Source organism: Pelodiscus sinensis, chromosome 2 (genome assembly GCF_052426305.1).
Source record: "Pelodiscus sinensis isolate ZL-2025 chromosome 2, ASM5242630v1, whole genome shotgun sequence".
NCBI lineage: Eukaryota > Metazoa > Chordata > Testudines > Trionychidae > Pelodiscus > Pelodiscus sinensis.
Genome location: NC_143053.1, coordinates 197,307,712 through 197,326,633, shown reverse-complemented (window position 1 = coordinate 197,326,633; position 18,922 = coordinate 197,307,712). Strand labels below are relative to the sequence as shown.

Below are 18,922 nucleotides of genomic sequence, written 5' to 3'. Positions count from 1 at the left end.
GAAAGTGTAAGAACAGAGAGGAGGACTCAGAACTGTGTTTTGAAGAAAAAAAAATGTAGAGAAAATGGCTGAAAGAGAGCAGGGTTGTTGGGTTCAGTCTGGTGGCTCTACAAGTTTGGGTGGGTGTTTCTGAGAATCCAGTATTTTCTCATTTCTACTTTGCAGCAATCACCCTTTTTTCCTGTCTTTTTTTTTCTACCACTGATGGATTGAAATGTGGCTCCATCAGCTTTTTTTGACCTTTTTGCCACTCATGCCTTATGATCTTATTTGTGTAATGATCAAGAAGTACCTACTTATGCAACATAGTTAGAAAAATCATGGTCAAGACCATGCTACACCAATTTTATTAAATGTCACCAATACTTTGGAGAAGATTGGATTACGCTGGCCACTTGAGATGTCAGTAACTTCTACCACTAAGGGTGAGTGAAATAGTTACTACATTACTTACCTGCCTGTATATTTTATCAAGATCTCATCTAAGATAAATCTGGATCCCTACTTACGCCACAATTCTCAAAGATTTTTGAATCTTTCCCTTTCTCCAGACCCTGAACTGTTGTTGGCTTTGAGTCCTTTGCAATTTTAATGCCTTCTTTGAATCAGAAGAAAACTAGTTTGGTTTAGACTAGTTTTTAACTCCTCTTGAGCTTGCATATACTCTGATATGAATGCTTGGACTATAGAGCTATGTTGTACATTTTTCATATCTGGCTTTTTTTCCATTTCCTTGCAATTCTGTCTTACAAGCAGTCACAAAAAATGGAAATGACACAAAGAGGGAATTCAAGGCACGTTAGGAAACACCTGTGCCCAACAGCTGAAAAGCTACTGGCTGCCTGAGCATGTAATAAAACAAAGCTTTCAAATGGATTTTTGACAGGGACTGTAGGAATATACAAGCAGCAACAGGTGTAGGTGCTGCTTGCTTGTAGTTGTAAGATATGCTTGTGGCACTTTTATATGTCTGACACAAAATGTAAATATAACTGATGGGAGCAAATGAGCATCACTTTGTGTGCCTGCCTTCAGGGGTCACAGATAAAACTAAGGGGGAGTTGTAAGGAAAAATAATGATGGGGCATAGGTTCAAGCAGTGGCTTAAGGCATATTGTCCCTACAGGCTGGATTGACTGCCAAGTGCTCTCCCATCGACACCAGCACTCCACCAGAATGAGAAAAGCAAACAGAGTTGATGGGAGAGTGTCAGCTGTCGACTCACTGCAAAGACATCTTGGTTTGCCTAGCTGAAGTTGCATCACTTAGGTTAATGACTCGCTGTCGAGTAGACAGGGCCTTATAGAATATTAAATCTGGGTCCTCCAGCTGGAAAGTTTGTCCTCATACTCCAATAAAACTGAAAGAATTACATTTCAGTTAAACTACCTAACCTTTCTGTTTCCTGGGCTCTTTTTCTATTGAAGGGTATGTTTTTTAATTTGGTAGGAGATGGGTTTCCATAAAAGCCCATGATGATGTTAAAAACAGGCACTGGTCTCAAAGTAGAAGCATTACAAAGATGTCATTGTTGAAAGTTTTAAGAGTTGGCTTTTGCTTTGATAACCTGCTATTTGTTTTTAAAGTGCAGTGGTCGGTTTACTTATCTGCTGCATGTGTCCACAGGCATGCATTTCTGATATTGGTGCAATTGACATCTATTAACATGTTGAGAAACTTTGGAAGTGTATTGTATGTACTAGACCCTCATATTTTGTTTAATGGTTCAGAATAGACACTTCTGAAGTTTAGGAAGATATTTCTCTCTCTTTCCCTTCAGAATTAATGTTGTTCTGTATAATGAAGTGGCAGGGCAGAAATAAACCAAAAAGACACAATGGCTCGTATAATTAAAGCCAAAAGAATTACACCAAGAGTGTATTTGGCCCATTGTTACATAAAATCAAAGGCGAAAAATGTTCTTGCTTCAGGAAAGCATTTAGTTAGTGCAATGTAAAAATTTACATTTTGCATTACTGTATTTCAAGTATCACATGGCTTAATTATAACTGTTCCTGAATTCTTATTTAATGAAATAGAGTTAAGGGAACTTTACAATACCTGCTAAACATATGACAATCTATTGGTTTCTTCAGCTGGCTATTTTAGCTCACTTTCTACTTTTGCATTAAAAATCTCAGAGGAACAATTCCCCTCTATATAACAGTGTGGTAAATGCTTAATTTTACGGAGAGAGAATTTCCAGCAGCAGTGGGGGACTTTTTCCTCCTCCTCTTTCGTGCAGTTGCTATGTATTGTCAGAGGAAACCTTGTAAGCATGCTTAAGAAAATTGAAAAACTACAGTGTTACCTCTGAAGCTGTGGGGGAGTTGTTCTGCAGTTACTGTTTTTGTATTGCTTATGTATAGAAATTGAAGTAATATATGTAAAACAACATAGTTGAATAGCATGGTAATTTACTGCCTTTTATGCATTTTGTATATATCTTTGGGTACCTTAAGTCACGTACATGACTCATCTAAGTTCTGCATATTTCTTAGTGTTCTTTGATTAGCTTTTTTAAGAGATTCTCCCAGATGTAGAGGTGAAAGATACTTTTTGGTCATAATACTTTTTGGCAGTGTCAGACCTTTTGTGTTTTAAATAGATGTCAACTTTCTAGGAGTGATCTATTACCAGCTTTGGTTTGAAATCTTTTTTCAGGTGGTTGCATTTTTTTTTCTGCAAAAAGACACTTAGATGCAGGAAAAAAAACCTCTCTTTCCAGTTTGAGGTGACTTTGTTGATGCTCATCAGAATCCAAAGGTTCTTTATGACGTGATGCACTGCAGTCCCTTTTTACTAAATTTTGAGGTGAATGCAGACCGTGCAGAAGAGTGGAATAGGGAACTAGGCGTACAAGTCAAATGAGGACCTGTTGCAAGACAGTTTAGTGCATTATCAGTAGGCAGTTCTGATTGTACTTTAGCCTTAACTTCCTAATCTACAGACTAGGACTTGAACTACCACTCAGTTTTTAATCCCCAAGGTATATATTTTGCTCTGTGTTTTTATTCAGACTTTAAACAGACTCCTGAATCATAAGATTTCCCAAATCCTCCAGTATTTGGGCATATGTAAATTATGCTTATTATATAAAATGCTGCTTGAATTTGTTTGTCTTCAGTAGCTGCAGAGAGGCAGGCTGGATTGCTGTAAGGCTTGGACCTTTTGGCACAAGGAGCTAAATCCATTGAACTTGTCGGGTTCTCCAGTGTTTTCTGTATTAACTCTAGAGGTGGGATTTCTTGACCCACAGTCATCAAGTGACAAAAGAAAAGTGATTTTTTTCTTTATAGACCAGTCACCATTGGTATTGCCATCTTTTTTTACTTTATCAAAAATATTGTGATATTTGGTGGTTTTCTTAAAGCTGCTCCAGGGGACAAACTGATTATATGAGAATCTCAGTTTTCACTTAAAGGGAAACTTCCAACCCTTGTTGTAGAGTGGGGGTGGGTAATAATTTCTGCTGGGGGGGCACTCCAAGATTTTGATAAGAGGTCAAGGGCCTCACTTTTCTGTGGAGAGGGTACAGGGTCTGGGACAAAAGTTGGGTACAGAAGGCAGCTTCTGATAGGGGACTGAGGTTCAGGAGATGATCTAAGAGGGAATTCAGATGAAGGAGGGGGTTGTGATCTGGGACTAGAGATTAGAGTGCAAGATCTGGGAGGGGGTATGAGTGCAGGAGAGGATTCTGGCCTGGGGGAGTGGTATGTAGGAGGTGGTACAGGATCTGAGAGGAAATTGTGATCTAGGGCAGGGTGTGTGTGTGTGTGCAGAGGGCTTGGGAAGTGTCCTGAGACAGGAGGGGCGTGATCTGAGGCCGGAAATTGGAGTGTGCGAGGCATTATAAGGAGTTACCTTGTTTGCTGTTTTTTTTGTGTGCGTTTGGATTTCAGTTTGCCTTTGGTAATGAAAACTAGCTGAAGTCAAAATAGCTAATTCAGCTTTTGGCGTGGTCTACACAGCAGGAAGTTGAAGGAAGAGCACTCTTCCTTCGACTTCCCTTACTCCTCATACAATGAGGGTTACAAGAGTCAGAGTAAGAAGTCCTCCAGCTTGACATTATTTCGAAATAATGGCTTGCTGTGTAGAAGCGCATATTGAAGAAACATCACTTATTCTGAAATAATGCTGCTGTGTAGACGTACTGTCGGTGTCTTGAGTATGTAGTCCATTGTGCTTTTATATACTATAGGTTGGACCTCCCTGGTCCAGCAGCCTTGGGACCTGACCCATTCCAGATGAGGGATTTTGCTGGACCAGGGGAGGTCATTCTGCCCTCCCCCCCACCCGCTATTAGCTCCCCCAGACATGGCCTGGGTGCCAGCTTCTCAGCCAGCTCCCCACTCCTCCCCTCCCACCATTCTGCCAGTCCCTCCACATGCAGGGCTCCTGGTCCCACTGGGAAGTTCTTCCAGGAGGCAGCAAAACTGTTGGATTTGTGGTTGTGCTGCCAGGTGGCAGCTTCACTCTGACTCCTGGCCCCATTGCTGGGTAGCCCATCTGTCAGGCTCCTGGCCCTGCTGCCTTCCTGTCCCACTGGGCAGCTGCACTTCTGGGCAGTAGCCCAGCTGTTGGGTCCAGTTGTGCTGCTGGGCTCCCAGCTCTGCCACCAGGCAGCCCTGCTGCCTCCTGGCCCCACCGGGCAGTATTCCCATTAGGTGGCAACCCTGCAGTCGAGCTCCTGCTTTCCCCGCCACTGGACTCCAGCCCCACTGCAGGACTCCCAGCCGCCAGGCCTCCACTGGGACACTGCAGTCCTGGAACAGTTCCCCGAGCATTTGAGAGAGGTTCAACCTGTAGTACAGTTGGAGATGATCTTCTCGTAGATAGTGCTGTCAGCATACAGGTTGTAACCACTCAAACTGGGATAGTTGTGCATACCCAATTGTTTGATTTTTTTTAAATAGTAGAAGAATCTGGAGTTATACTTCTTTTGTAGTCATGTTGACCTGTTATATGTCATGCCACATGAAACTGTAATCTCTCTCTCTCTCTCTCTCTCTCTCTCTCTCTCTCGTAGTTGTAGCTTAAGTAGGGAAATATGAATGAAATGCATCCCAGGATACTCAAGGAGCTGATCGAGGAGGTATCTGAGCCTTTAGCTATGATTTTTGAAAAATCATGGCAGACGGGAGATTCCAGAAGACTGGAAAAGGGCAAATATTGTGCCCATCTATAAAAAGGGGAATAAGAACAACCCAGGAAACTACAGACCGGTCAGTTTAACGTCTGTCCCAGGGAAGATAATGGAGCAGGTAATTAAGGAAATCATATGCAAACATTTGGAAGGTAATAAAGTGATAGGGAATAGCCAGCATGGGTTTGTGAAGAACAAGTCATGCCAAACTAATCTGATAGCTTTCTTTGATAGGATAACGAGCTTTGTGGATAAGGGAGAAGCGGTAGATGTCATATACCTAGACTTTAGTTAGGCATTTGATACGGTCTCGCATGATATTCTTATTGATAAACTAGGCAAATATAACTTAGATAGGGCCACAATAAGATGGGTGCATAATTGGTTGGATAACCGTAGTCAGAGAGTTGTTGTTAACGGTGCTAAATCCTGCTGGAAAGGTATAACAAGTGGGATTCCGCAGGGGCCTGTTTTGGGATTGGCTCTGTTCAATATCTTCATCAACGATTTAGATATTGGCATAGAAAGTACGCTTATTAAGTTTGCAGATGATACCAAGCTGGGAGGGGTTGCAACGGTTCTGGAGGATAGGGTCATAATTCAAAATGATCTGGACAAAATGGAAAAATGGTCTGAGGTAAACAGGATGAGGTTTAATAAAGAGAAATGCAAAGTGCTCCACTTAGGAAGGAACAATCAGTTCCATACATACAAAATGGGAAGCGACTGTCTAGGAAGGAGCATGGCGGAAAGGGATCTAGGGGTCATAGTGGACCACAAGTTGAATATGAGTCAACAGTGTGATGCTGTTGCAAAAAAAGCAAATATGATTCTAGGTTGTATCAACAGGTGTGTTGTAAGCAAAACTCGTGAAGTCATTCTGCCGCTCTACTCTGCACTAGTTAGGCCTCAGCTGGAGTACTGTGTCCAGTTCTGGGCACCACATTTCAAGAAAGATGTGGAGAAATTGGAAAGGGTACAGAGAAGAGCGACAAGAATGATTAAAGGTTTAGAGAACATGACCTATGAAGCCAGGCTTCATGAACTGGGCTTGTTTAGTTTGGAAAAAAGAAGATTAAGGGGGGACATGATAGCGGTTTTCAAATATCTAAAAGGGTGTCACAAGGAGGAAGGAGAAAATTTGTTCCTCTTGGTTACTGAGGACAGGACAAGGAGTAATGGGCTTAAAGTGCAGCAGGGGAGGTTTAGATTGGACATTAGGAAAAAATTCCTAACTGTCAGGGTGGTCAAATATTGGAATAAATTGCCAAGGGAGGTGGTGGAATCTCCCTCTGGAGATATTTAAGAACAGGTTAGATAGGCATCTGTCAGGGATTGGTGTAGACGGAGCTTGGTCCTGCCTTGAGGGTGGGGGGCTGGACTCGATGACCTCTCGAGGTCCCTTCCAGTCCTATTATTCTATGATTCTATGAATACAAAGATAAAACCATGCCAAGATGACATTGCTTTATTTATTTCTGTTTCGACTGGTACAAGGATCTGTACTGTATATATTTGTAGGTGATAATACTCTAGAATGGTGTGTTAATGTGGATCCTGCTGACCTTAGGAAACACACTTCATTTAACCAGCTATGTTCTGTGCAAGGCTGTTTTCTTAATATCCTCAATCATGTTTAATTTCTGACTTCTGTAGAAAGCATTCCAAATTAGAATGGCATATGACTTGTGTATAACTTTTCTGAATGTGATAGGGATGTGAAGGACTAGTTGACTATCCGATAAGCAAATGCTTATCTGATAGTTGACAGACTAGTCACTTCCCCCACCCCCTTTGCTGCCTCTATCAGAAAGAGGCAGTGGCGGGGTGGGGGAGAAAGGATGGGGTACTTCAAAGCGGCAGCACCATGTGGAGCCTGGGGCCAGACCATGAGCTCCACGCAACGCTGCCACTTTGAAACGCCACATGCAGTCTGGGGCCAGCTGGGGTGACCCGAAGCTTCATGTGGCATTTCAAAGCGGCAGCACCACATGGAGCCCGGGATCAGCTGGGTACTCCCCTTTTGACCCAGGCCTCCGTGCAGTGCTGCCTCTTTGAAATGCTGCAAGGAGCCTGACGCTGGGCTCCCAACAGCATTTCAAAGCAGCAGTGCTGCACAGAGCCAGGGGTCAGCAGGGGAGTCCCCAGCTGACACCAGGCTCCACACAGTGCTTTTGCCTTTGAAGTGTAGCAACAGCCCTAGGGCTATTGCTACACTTCAAAAGCGGAGCTGCCCTATCTTCACTTCAAAGGTGGAGGTGCAAAATGCATCAATTGCTCAATTAGTCAATTACATGCTATTTAACATTCCTAGAATGCAACTCACTGAAATACCACTAGGACATCTACCATTCAAATACTAAAAATACAAATTGTGACTGGTGGAATTGGTAGATTTCAATCAGCCAATTAGTACTGTTCTTGCATCTTTTCCATTAAAAAATTCTGTGCAATGTCTAGAGTTAAAGTTCTGTACATTGTTGGAATGTGATGTTACCAGAAACTGAAAAGATCTTTTTTCTTCTAATCTTAAACTGATTAGAGTTTGTCACGCATAGAAAAGTAATTTAAAACCCTTGATATGTATTTACATAAGTAACTAGCCAAGATGAATCATCTAGTTTCCTTAGAGCATGCCTAAGTTAAATTATGATGTGTTTGTAAGAGGTCGGAGTTATTATTACTATTTATTTGTATTACTGCTGTACATTGGAACCTTCATTATGTACCAGGACCTCTAGGTGTTGTACAAATGCAATATTGCCAACTCCCATAACTTTATTTTGAGTCTTGTTATATTTGACATTTTTTAAAATCTCAGCTTCTGGGAATTATGTCATTACATGAGAATCTCATCTTTCTGGGGGGAGGCGGATGCTAGATCTCATAGGTGGAGAAAAGCTTGATCGTGTGAAACCTAAAGACTCAGATCCAGAAAGCAAATAAAACCCCCTCAGCATTATTCTTAAAAATCTCAATATCTTTAAGCCAATTTTGTGATGGGTGGGGGCATTATGGTTTTTGTAGACTTGAGACTGATGGTACCACAGAGTTCACTTTGCCATCCAACTTGCTGCCCCCCACTGTAGTTGTGAGTCTGGAATGGTTTGAAAGCTTGCTCTGTAGAAAAAAAGAACTTGCTACAAAAGCATAGGCCAGCCTGGTCAAACTTAGATGCCAGAAAGTTAGGCATTTACAGCAAATAAAAGTGGCTCTGTGTTCACATCACTTCTGTTCTGTTAACTAAGCATAGATTTAAATCAGGGGTTCTCAAACTTCGTTGCACTGTGACCCCCTTCTGACAACAAAAATTACTACACATCCCCAGGCCTGAGCCCATGACCCCAGACTTCACAACCAAAGCCTGAGCCAGCCTGACTTTCAAAGTAGGGATGTTAAATTTCACTTAATCAGCTAATTGAGTAGTCTATGGAATTTCCATCGATGACAATAAGGGGGGGGCGCTTGCTATCTCGCTGCACCTCTTCCTTTGAAATGTACAAGAGCCGCCCGCAGCTCCTGTACATTTCAAAGGGAAAGTCCCAGTGGGTTCCCACTGCCTCTCTCCCTTAGAAATGCACAGGAGCCCCCCTGGGGTTCCCCTCTGTGCCTCTTCCTTTGAAAAGTACAAGAGCCACAGGCAGCTCTTATTAATTTCAAAGGGAGAGGAGCAGCAGTGGGACAGGCCTGAGCAGGTCTGTTTCAATCCCCGCTCGCACCGTTTCCCCACTGCCCTCTGCCTCTCCTGCCCCTGCAGAGACGGTACTGGGGGGGAAAGGCTTTTAAGCCAGTTCCCCCCAGTACCAGCTTGTGTCCTCCCCCCCCCCCATTGCTGCCTCTAATAGAGGCAACAAAAGGGGTGGGGGAAGCAACTAGCCAAGTTCCTACCTGACTATCCGATAAGTGACTAGTCAACTAAGATTAACTTTTGCTTACATCCCTATTCCAAAGCCCCGGGTGGGAGGGCTGAAGCTCCCTGGCAGTGGGGCTTGAGCTTCAACCCTAGGGTCCAGCAAGTCTTAACACCAGCCCTGACCCACTTTGGGGTCCCAACCCTGAGTCTGAAACCTCTGATTTAGATTAAATGTAAGCACTCATTCACATTTGAAAATTTTGGTCATAGTCCCTCAATCTGCCCAACATTTTGCTTGTTGCAGAGCTGATCCAGATTTTAAATAAGTTGTACAATATTTCATATTGTCTGAGCATGCAGGGTCTGTGTTATAGGAGGAGGATTTCACTAACTGGATGGGTGTGGTGTGCTGGTGAGTTGTCAGTACTAGGAGTGATGATGGAAATGAGTGCTGGTTTTCAGCTGCAGACAGTTAAAGACTCGTCTATGATACTTTTTTTTCCCTTTCAGTTTCCCACCATAGCTACCATAACAGGATATTGCAACCACATGCAGTATCTTTGGGGACCATATTGCGTTAAGAGTATGTATTGCTGTGTGCCAAGGACTGTATACAACTCTGGAGGAGGAGGGTTGCAACAACTCTGACTAGAACTGAGCAATGAGCGTTATTCAGGAGAATCACTCAGGTTGTAAACATCTCCAGAGAGGTACTGCTCTTGGGGAGTCTTGTTTATACTGGTTGAAACTGGGTTTTCTGAAGACCAACAGATGAAGAAATGGTTTTTGCTATACAAACTAACTTGGGTCCTTCTTTCTAATCCAGAAAACAGACAGACAGAATCGTCTGCCCAAGAGGAAGTACAATGATGAGAATGAGGAAGAAGTAGGGTAAATACAACCTACTTAAATATATACATTGCATGACCTTTTAAATTAGGGCAAGCATCAGATTAGAGTTTTCTGAATGGTTAATAAGTGAGGCTGTAGTTAATAATTACTGAGCTGAGCAGAGATGGCAGCATGAAACTGGTTCTGCCGTTCTTTGAGGGTAATAGCCGGCCATGAAGCTATCTGGTATGCGTCCTCCTCTCTTGTGCTCCATATGAAAGAATGCTTGGTAGGAATTCCTCACAGGACAGAGCTTGAAGCTTAACTTTCTAGAGGCCTGTTTACACAAAGAGATTTCCGTGTTTATCAAAGTAAACTGAATGCCTAGAATTAATTACTTTAAGAACATAAGAACGGCCGTACTGGGTCAGACCAAAGGTCCATCTAGCCCAGTATCCTGTCTACCGACAGTGGCCAACACCAGGTGCCCCAGAGAGGGTGGACCGAAGACAGTGATCAAGCGATTTGTCTCCTGCCATCCCTCTCCAGCCTCTGACAAACAGAGGCCAAGGACACCATTTTATCCCCTGGCTAATGGCCTTTTATGGACCTAACCTCCATGAATTTATCCAGCTTCTCTTTAAACTCTATTATAGTCCTAGCCTTCACAGCCTCCTCTGGCAAGGAGTTCCACAGGTTGACAACACGCTGTGTGAAGAAGAACTTCCTTTTATTAGTTTTAAACCTGCTACCCATTAATTTCATTTGGTGTCCTCTAGTTCTTCTATTATGGGAACTAATAAATAACTTTTCTTTATCAGCCCTCTCCACACCACTCATGATTTTATAGACCTCTATCATATCCCCCCTCAGTCTCCTCTTTTCTAAACTGAAAAGTCCCAGTCTCTTTAGCCTCTCCTCATATGGGACCTGTTCCAAACCCCTAATCATTTTAGTTGCCCTTTTCTGAACCCTTTCCAAGGCCAAAATATCTTTTTTGAGGTGAGGAGACCACATCTGTACACAGTATTCAAGATGTGGGCGTACCATAGTTTTATACAGGGGCAGTAAGATATTCTGGGTCTTATTTTCTATCCCTTTCCTAATAATTCCTAGCATCCTATTTGCCTTTTTGACCGCTGCTGCACTCTGTGTGGAAGTTTTCAGAGAACTGTCCACGATAACTCCAAGATCTTTCCTGATTTGTCGTAGCCAAATTAGCCCCCATCATACTCTATGTATAGTTGGGGTTATTTTTCCCCGACGTGCATTACTTTACACTTATCCACATTAAATTTCATTTGCCATTTTGTTGCCCAATCACTCAGTTTGGTGAGATCTTCTTGGAATCCCTCACAGTCTGCTTCTGTCTTGACTATCCTAATCAGTTTGGTATCATCTGCAAACTTTATTACCTCACTGCTTACCCCTTTCTCCAGATCATTTATGAATAAGTTGAAAAGGATTGGTCCCAGGACTGACCCTTGGGGTACACCACTAGTTACCCCTCTCCAATCTGAAAATTTACCATTTATTCCTACCCTTTGTTTCCTGTCTTTTAACCAGTTCTCAATCCAAGAAAGGACCTTCCCTCTTTCTCAATCCAAAAAAGGACCTTTCAATCTGTGCCGCAGAATAGCAGTACAATAAACAGCCCTGATCCTGCAATTGGCTGTGCAGGTGGAGCCCAAATGAAGCAATCGTGGCTTCATGCGGGTGACAGGGTCTACAATGAGAAATTAGGGCTTTCATGTGATTAGTAAACCCCAAAAGCACATATACCAGCCTTCCTATTAGTAAAAAGAGTTTTAAAATAACTTTCTACTAAGCAGAACTTAGCTTTTTGTATTTGTTTGACATTTATATTTTTCTTTAGGTTCTTTTTTAACCTAGCAACTAGTTAAAGCAAACCTGCTGCATATTTGAAACAATTGCAATAAAAATGACTTAGGCTATGTCTACTGGGCCACTTATTCCAGAAAATCAGCCGCTTTTCCGGAATAAGCTGCGAGCTATCTACACTGGCCCTTGAATTTCCGGAAAAGCAATGACGCTCTACTGTACAAAATCAGCCGCTATTCCGGAAAAACTATTCTGCTCCCGCTCGGGCATAAGTCCTTATTCCGGAACACTGTTCCGGAAAAGGGCCAGTGTAGACAGCCCAGTAATCTTTTCTGGAAAAAAGCCCCGATTGTGAAAATGGCGATCTGGGCTCTTTTCCGGAAAAGCGCGTCTACGTTGGCCACAGACGCTTTTCCGGAAAAAGGGCTTTTCCAGAAAAGCAGCCTGCCAATGTAGACGCTCCTTTTCCGGAAAAACTGAAAACGGAATAGTATTCTGTTTTAAGCAGTTCCGGAAATTCATGCCAGTGTAGACGTTGCCTTACTGTTTTTTCTCTCTGTTCTGTTTCTTGCCTACTAGAAATCTGATCTTTCTTTTCCTCATTGTTACCAAACTTCTGAGCATGGCTCTGTCAAATTGACAATTCTCTGTATAAAATAAAAATCAATAAATACTGTTGCCTGCTGGGCAGACCGCAGCTGCAAAAAACTGAATGGTAAATTCCAAGTGTAGTTATAATCTAGTAATCAAGTCTGAGATACTCTGGGCTTCACACTAGATTGTGTATGTTGACAATTAGAACTGATTAGGAATTTTTAATGAAAGAATAAATCCTGATTTGTCAAAATTGCTTGCTAGGAAGGGTCAACTTTGCAAGATTTCTTAAGAGTAGGATTAAATTTCTAGTTGAGAGAGTGACACACTCAAGAACAGCCAATAAATAGCCTAGTGCTTAGCAAAAAGCCTAGTGGTTTGCTGGCATGTGGGTACTCTGGATTGAGGTCCCTGCTCTCTTTGAAGATGGCAGGCAGGCAATGTATGTGTGCCTTGTTCTCTCTTCCTCTCTCTTCTCCTGACAAAATTTTTTTTGAAAGATCTCAGTTTCAGTTCCTGATGTGGAACAGGAAACATTTCGAAAATCTCAAAACTGTGTGTGGAATGGGAAAACTGTTTCTTGCCCTGCTCTACATGTATTGCCCACTGTTAGGATGCATTGTGTAATACAAACACTGGGTACAACTAGAGATTATTGGTCTCCAACCATCTTTGCACTGCATTCCCCTCCCAAATACTGGGGATGTAAAATTCCATTTCATTGGTTACCGGTTAAACAATACATTGACCAATTAAAAGGGGTGAGAGGGGGACCACTCCAGCCTGGCTAGAGAGGGCCCCCTGCCAGCAACTGGACTGGAATGCTCCACCACCACCACCACAGGCAGGGGCTATGCTGGCCAGGATACCAGAGCAGACCCTGCCTGCTGTGGAATAGGGCACCCCATAGGTAGAGGTTGTGCCAGCATCCTACGCCTGCCTGTGGGGTGCCCACGCCTGCCATGAGCAGGGGCTGAGCTGCAGTAGCCCCCTGCCCGCAGCGGCCCTCCCACCTCCCCGGGGCTGGAGCAGCCCACAGCAAGTGCCTACGGTGACTACAGTAGGGCCTACAGAAGAAATAAACTGGATTGATTATGAAATGGTTCATTACACATTAACAGTGTTAAATGAGTCAGGGAATAGAGTACAGTGCCCTTAGATAGAATTACACTTTATTTGAATTTATGATTATGGCACTTCAGTGCTGGCAGTCACTGATTGGGTCACTTTTCCCTTCAGTGGATTAATTTGTCATGAAACTGATTGAGACAGGGTTCGGTAAGCTGCCTTCTTTCCTGTCTGGGAGGGAACCTGTTTCTACCTGTTTAGCCACAGACTTTAAAACATAATATCATTAAGTATCCATATTTCTTTGGATTGTGTTCATATATGTTTCACCAGTGTGTCACTGACTTTCAGAAAGAACTCAATCTAGACAATTTCATAATACAGTAGTACTAGATTCAATTATTTATCACTTGCAGTTTAGCTCCCGCCGCCCTCTTTGCTGACCCATCAGCCTTTGAAGTGGGTTCTTTTGAGGGTTACCCCTCAAACCAAAGTTTATTTAAACTGCAAGGATGAAGTTACGAAATCTGATTGTGAAGGATGCTGTATGCTCCGACTTCCACCACTTGTGTTTGTTGAAATGCAACTTGTTGTTTCCAGCCATCTCCTCTCCTGGCTGTCTTGATGGTCCTGTTTACTGTGTATATGTACATTGAGATAAACGCAAAGGTAAAAGGAAGCTGCTGGGTTCTGGTGTGATGCACCGGTAAATGATTGGCTGGCTGGGGGCGGGACTCTGGAGGATGCTGGTGGAGTGACAAAATGACTTGTACAAAGTCTGCTATGGCAGTGTATGGGGGTGAGTACAGGTGTACTTAGTGCCACTCTGACATCCATGGCTGTGTGACAGTGCTTCATCATGCTCTTGTCTAGCCACAAACCATTCAGACCACCTTCTGCTCAACAATATTCTTTCTCAGCACCTTGACAAATGTGCTCAGCTGTGTATCTACCGTAGCATACAGTCCTTAGCTCACTCAGTCAAGTGTGGGAAGAGACGTATTTTCCCAGGAAGATCTCTCCTGGCTCTGGATCCTCTCTCTGATTAGCCCAGGAAGTAGAGAAGCCACAAGAAGGAAGTGCTCATTAGCTTTGTAGCTCTCTCCTGCCCATCCTCAGTCTTTCAGTGAGGCACAATTTTGCCCCTTAGTTTTATTCTGGGTGATATAATTAATAATCCAGTGATCAGTGTGCTGGCACAGCTGCTCTTGCCACGCTCTCTGCCACAGGCTTTCTAGGACCTGTGTGGTAGGAACAGAAGACTGCAGGTGCAATTTTGATGGGCTATTCACTTGTTTAATAAGGCCAACTCTCTCTTGAATTGCACTGGGAAACAGATCAAGAATGCATTTCAAAATCAAGTTCGAAAGTACCCTCCATATAACAGGAATACTAGGACTGGAAGGAACCTCAAGAGGTCATAGAGTCCAGACCCCTGCCCTCATGGCAGGACCAAATACTGTCTAGACCACCCTGATAGACATTTATCTAACCTACTCTTAAATATCTCCAGAGATGGGGATTCCACAACCTTCCTGGGCAATTTATCCCAGTGTTTGACCACCCTGACAGTTAGGAACTTTTTCCTAATGTCCAACCTAAACCTCCCTTGCTGCAGTTTAAGCCCATTGCTTCTTGTCCTATCCTCAGAGGCCAAGATGAACAAGTTTTCTCCCTCCTCCTTATGACACCTTTTAGATACCTGAAAACGGCTATCATGTCCCCCCTCAATCTTCTCTTTTCTAAACTAAACAAGCCAAATAGATCAAATTATTCACCCATTTGGTTTCTATTGTATAAGGAGAATTACAATGCTTTAATTTTATCACCACTGATCTTAAGCTCCATCAGTTCCACAGCTTTTTAGATTTCTTCCAGCATTAGCCAGTCACTTATATCTCCAAGTAAGAGCAGTATTATCCACATACTCAAGATCCTCTAAAGATGAATTTTTAAATTTCACATTTCATACTCTGGCCTCAGCTTTTTTCATCAGTCTGTTAATAATATTGGTAAGAGGGTACATCAGGAATGCATTCTGATATTAGTGAAAATCAGTCTGTAATGCAACTGGCTTTGACACATGAAAGAAAAGACATGGAAATTCTGAAATTCCATCTTCTGTTTACAATAGAACCAAGTTTCAGAATTCAGCGGCATCTTCTACTACACTCAAAAGAGTTAGACCATATGGTGATAGTTTTTCCATAATACAGAGGTGGGAGAAGTACCTGATATAAAGACCGTGTATCAGTTCCTGCAGCAACGTCAGTGTCTGAGCAATGGGATTATAGACTAGTCAATCCTTAAGTGATGTGAGAAAAAGGACTCTCTTGGCTGAAGAGTAGAAAGACTGAATGTTGATGCATGCAGGAGACATAGAGGAACTCAAACATGGAGGCTATGTCTAGACTGGCATGATTTTCCACAAATGTTTTTAATGGAAAAGTTTTCTGTTAAAAACATTTGCGGAAAAGAGCGTCTAGATTGGCATGGACGCTTTTCCGCAAAAGCACTTTTTGCGAAAAGTGTCCGTGCCAATCTAGACGCGCTTTTCCGCAAAAAAGCCCCGATCGCCATTTTTGCGATCGGGGCTTTTTTGCGCAAAACAAATCTGAGCTGTCTACACTGGCCCTTTTGCGCAAAAGGACTTTTGCCCGAATGGGAGCAGCATAGTATTTCCGCAAGAAGCACTGATTTGAGACAGTAGGAAGTCAGTGTTCTTGCGGAAATTCAAGCGGCCAGTGTAGACAGCTGGCAAGTTTTTCCGCAAAAGCAGCTGCTTTTGTGGAAAAACTTGCCAGTCTAGACACAGCGGGAGAGCTGTGGCTCGTTGTGATCCGACCTTTTGGTTGTGGAAATACAGAGCTAAGCAAGTCCTGTATTTTGTTAGAGCTAAGTAAAGTGATTTTCCAAAGTTACATGGGAAGCTTAGTAGTGCTGGGAATCTCAATCTAGTACTTTAATCACCCAGCTCTCTCCCCATTGTGCAACATTACATATTGGCTAGATAACATCATTCTTCTTAATTTAGTTTAAGCCCAGAAGGGATCTTAGATCTAGTCTGACTTTGTGTATATCACAGGCCATTAAATTTTACCTACTTACCCTGTACTGAGTCCAATAACTGGTGTTTTGTATTGTTATGCCTTTCTTTATTAAAAAGCCCTGCAGTGACTGGTATTTTCTCTCCGTGATGATCTGCAGTAATCAAGTCATATCACAGTCTACTTTTTATAAGCTTAAACAGATTGAACTCTAAGTCTCCCAACTATAAGCGGTTTTTCTCCAGCCCTCAAATCTTTTTTGTTTTTGGGGTGGTTTTTCCCCCTCCCCTCTGTTTTTTCAATATCCTTTAATTTATACACAACTGAACTGCATGGAAATATCGTTCTCGCCAATAATTTTTTGGCTCTGACTTGCAACTCCCCTGTTTATACATTCGAAGGTTGCATTTGCCCAGTGCGATGCTGTGACAAAAAAAGAGCTTTCATGTTGAACTGTTTGTCTGCTGTGACCCCTAAAACCTTTTCTGAGTCATTGCTTTCCAGGATACAAGTCGCCCGTTCTGCAGGGATGACCTGGATTTCTTGTTCCAGGTTATCTTGTTGTGACATAGTGGGGGGGAACTTGCTGCTTTCTATGGGTCTGTGGTAACCCCACTGGCTGCCGCCGGTACCACAGCCCAGAAGGATAGGGATGGGGCATTATGCAAAGAGATCTCTCAACCTGTTCGACCAGCTACCCCCCATGGAGAGGAACAAAGGAAGGTGGATGCTGCCCCTGGCTGGGGGGCAGGGCTGGAAGAGGGTTAGTTAGTTTCTGTCTGGGAGCATCGAGGAAGCAGCCTCAGCAACAGGCTGGGGGGTTTAGAAGCTGGACCCCCCCCCCACCCCATATCAAGGGGGGCTGAGGCATCCTAGGCCTGCCCTGTAACCTGATGACATCTGTGCTGTGCTGTATCCTGGAGAAGCAATAAACCACCTCTATTCTACTGGCTGGTGGAGTCTGTTCGTGCCATTTCGGGGGTGCAGGAGGCGGGGGACCCCAGTGCGCCATCACACTTGTAACATTGGGCTGTATTAAAACATACTTTGTTTGAAGAGGCCCAGATCATTCTGTATGACTGCCCAGTCCTCTTTCCAATTTACCATTCCACTAATCTTTGTGTCATCTGCAAATTGTATCAGTAGTGATATTTATATTTTCAGATCTTTACTTTCAGGTCATCGATGAAAATGTTGAATAGCATAAGGCATAATACAAATCCCTATGGAACCCTGCTATGAACTCCCCCGTTTGATGATGATTCCTCATTGACAACAACTTTTTGAGTTGTCAGTTCTTAATCCATTTAATGTGTGCTTTATTGGTATTGTATGGTATTAATAATTCAAGAGAGAAAGTGGTACAGCCTTACTAAAGCCTAAGTGTGTATTATATCTACATAAAAAGGATAATCTCAAATGTCCAGTATTGGCTTCTGTCATAGATTATGGATGTGAACCAATGGTCTGATCTGATGTTCTAAATCTTATGTAATATCCAGCAATAAAGAATTTTTGGGATATGAATGTTGGGGTGCTTGGTACATTAGAAAAAAATCTGATGAGGTTCAACAAGGACAAGTGCAGAGTTTTGCCCTTCGGACGGAAGAATCCAAAGCTTTGTTACACATTGGGGAACAACTGGCTAGGTAGCAGTTCAGCAGAAAAGGATCTGGGGATTACAGTGGATGAGAAGCTGGTTGTGAGTCAACAGTGTGCCCTTGTAGCCAAGAAGGCTAATGGCATATTAGGGTCCATTAGGAGGAGCATTGCCAGCAGATCTAGAGAAGTGATTATTCCCCTTTATTTGGTTCTGGTGAGGCCCCATCTGGAATATTGTGTCTAATTCTGGGCCCCCCACTCACTACAGAAAGGATGTGGATGCCTTGGAGAGGGTCCGGCAGAGGGCAACTAAAATGATAGGGGGCTGGAGCACTTGACCTGCAAGGAGAGGGATTTGATAGCAGCCTTCAACTTCCTGAAAAAAAGGTTCCAAAGAGGATGGAGAGAAGCTATTCTCAGTAGTGATGGATGGCAGAACAAGGAGCAATGGTCTCAAGTTACAGTGGGGGAGGTCTAGGTTGGATATTAGGAAAAACTATTTCACTAGGAGAGTGGTGAAGCACTGGACTGGGTTACCTAGGGAGGTGGTGGAATCTCCATCCCTAGAAGTTTTTTAAGTCTTGGCTTTACAGAGGCATGGCTAGAATGATTTAATTGGGGTTGGTCCTGCTTTGGGAAGGGGGCTGGACTTGATGACCTCATAAGGTCTTTTCCAGCCCTATGATGCTATGATAGATAAGAGAGCCTCTATAATAAATGGATTTAAAATAACAGCATGAATAGTGCCTGTTAATGCAGAAATAACATGGCTTCCACTTATCAGCTTAAATTTAGCTGGTGTAATTGTAGGACATGTAAAGGGAAAATATGGTGAAGCTGAGTGAGGTAAGAAATATAGCATTTCTGTACATAGAGGCTACTCGATGTGTGACTCATTCTGTTTCTGTAAGAAATTATTTAACATGACATTCTTTTGTG

At 43.0% G+C, this 18,922-nt stretch overlaps 1 protein-coding gene across 5 annotated transcripts in view; it reads left to right on the top strand.

The window, feature by feature from the left end:
• WIPF3 (WAS/WASL interacting protein family member 3) overlaps window positions 1-18,922 on the top strand; it is a 56,165-nt gene that overhangs the window by 22,543 nt on the left and 14,700 nt on the right. The gene's annotated exons all lie outside the window — the stretch shown is intronic.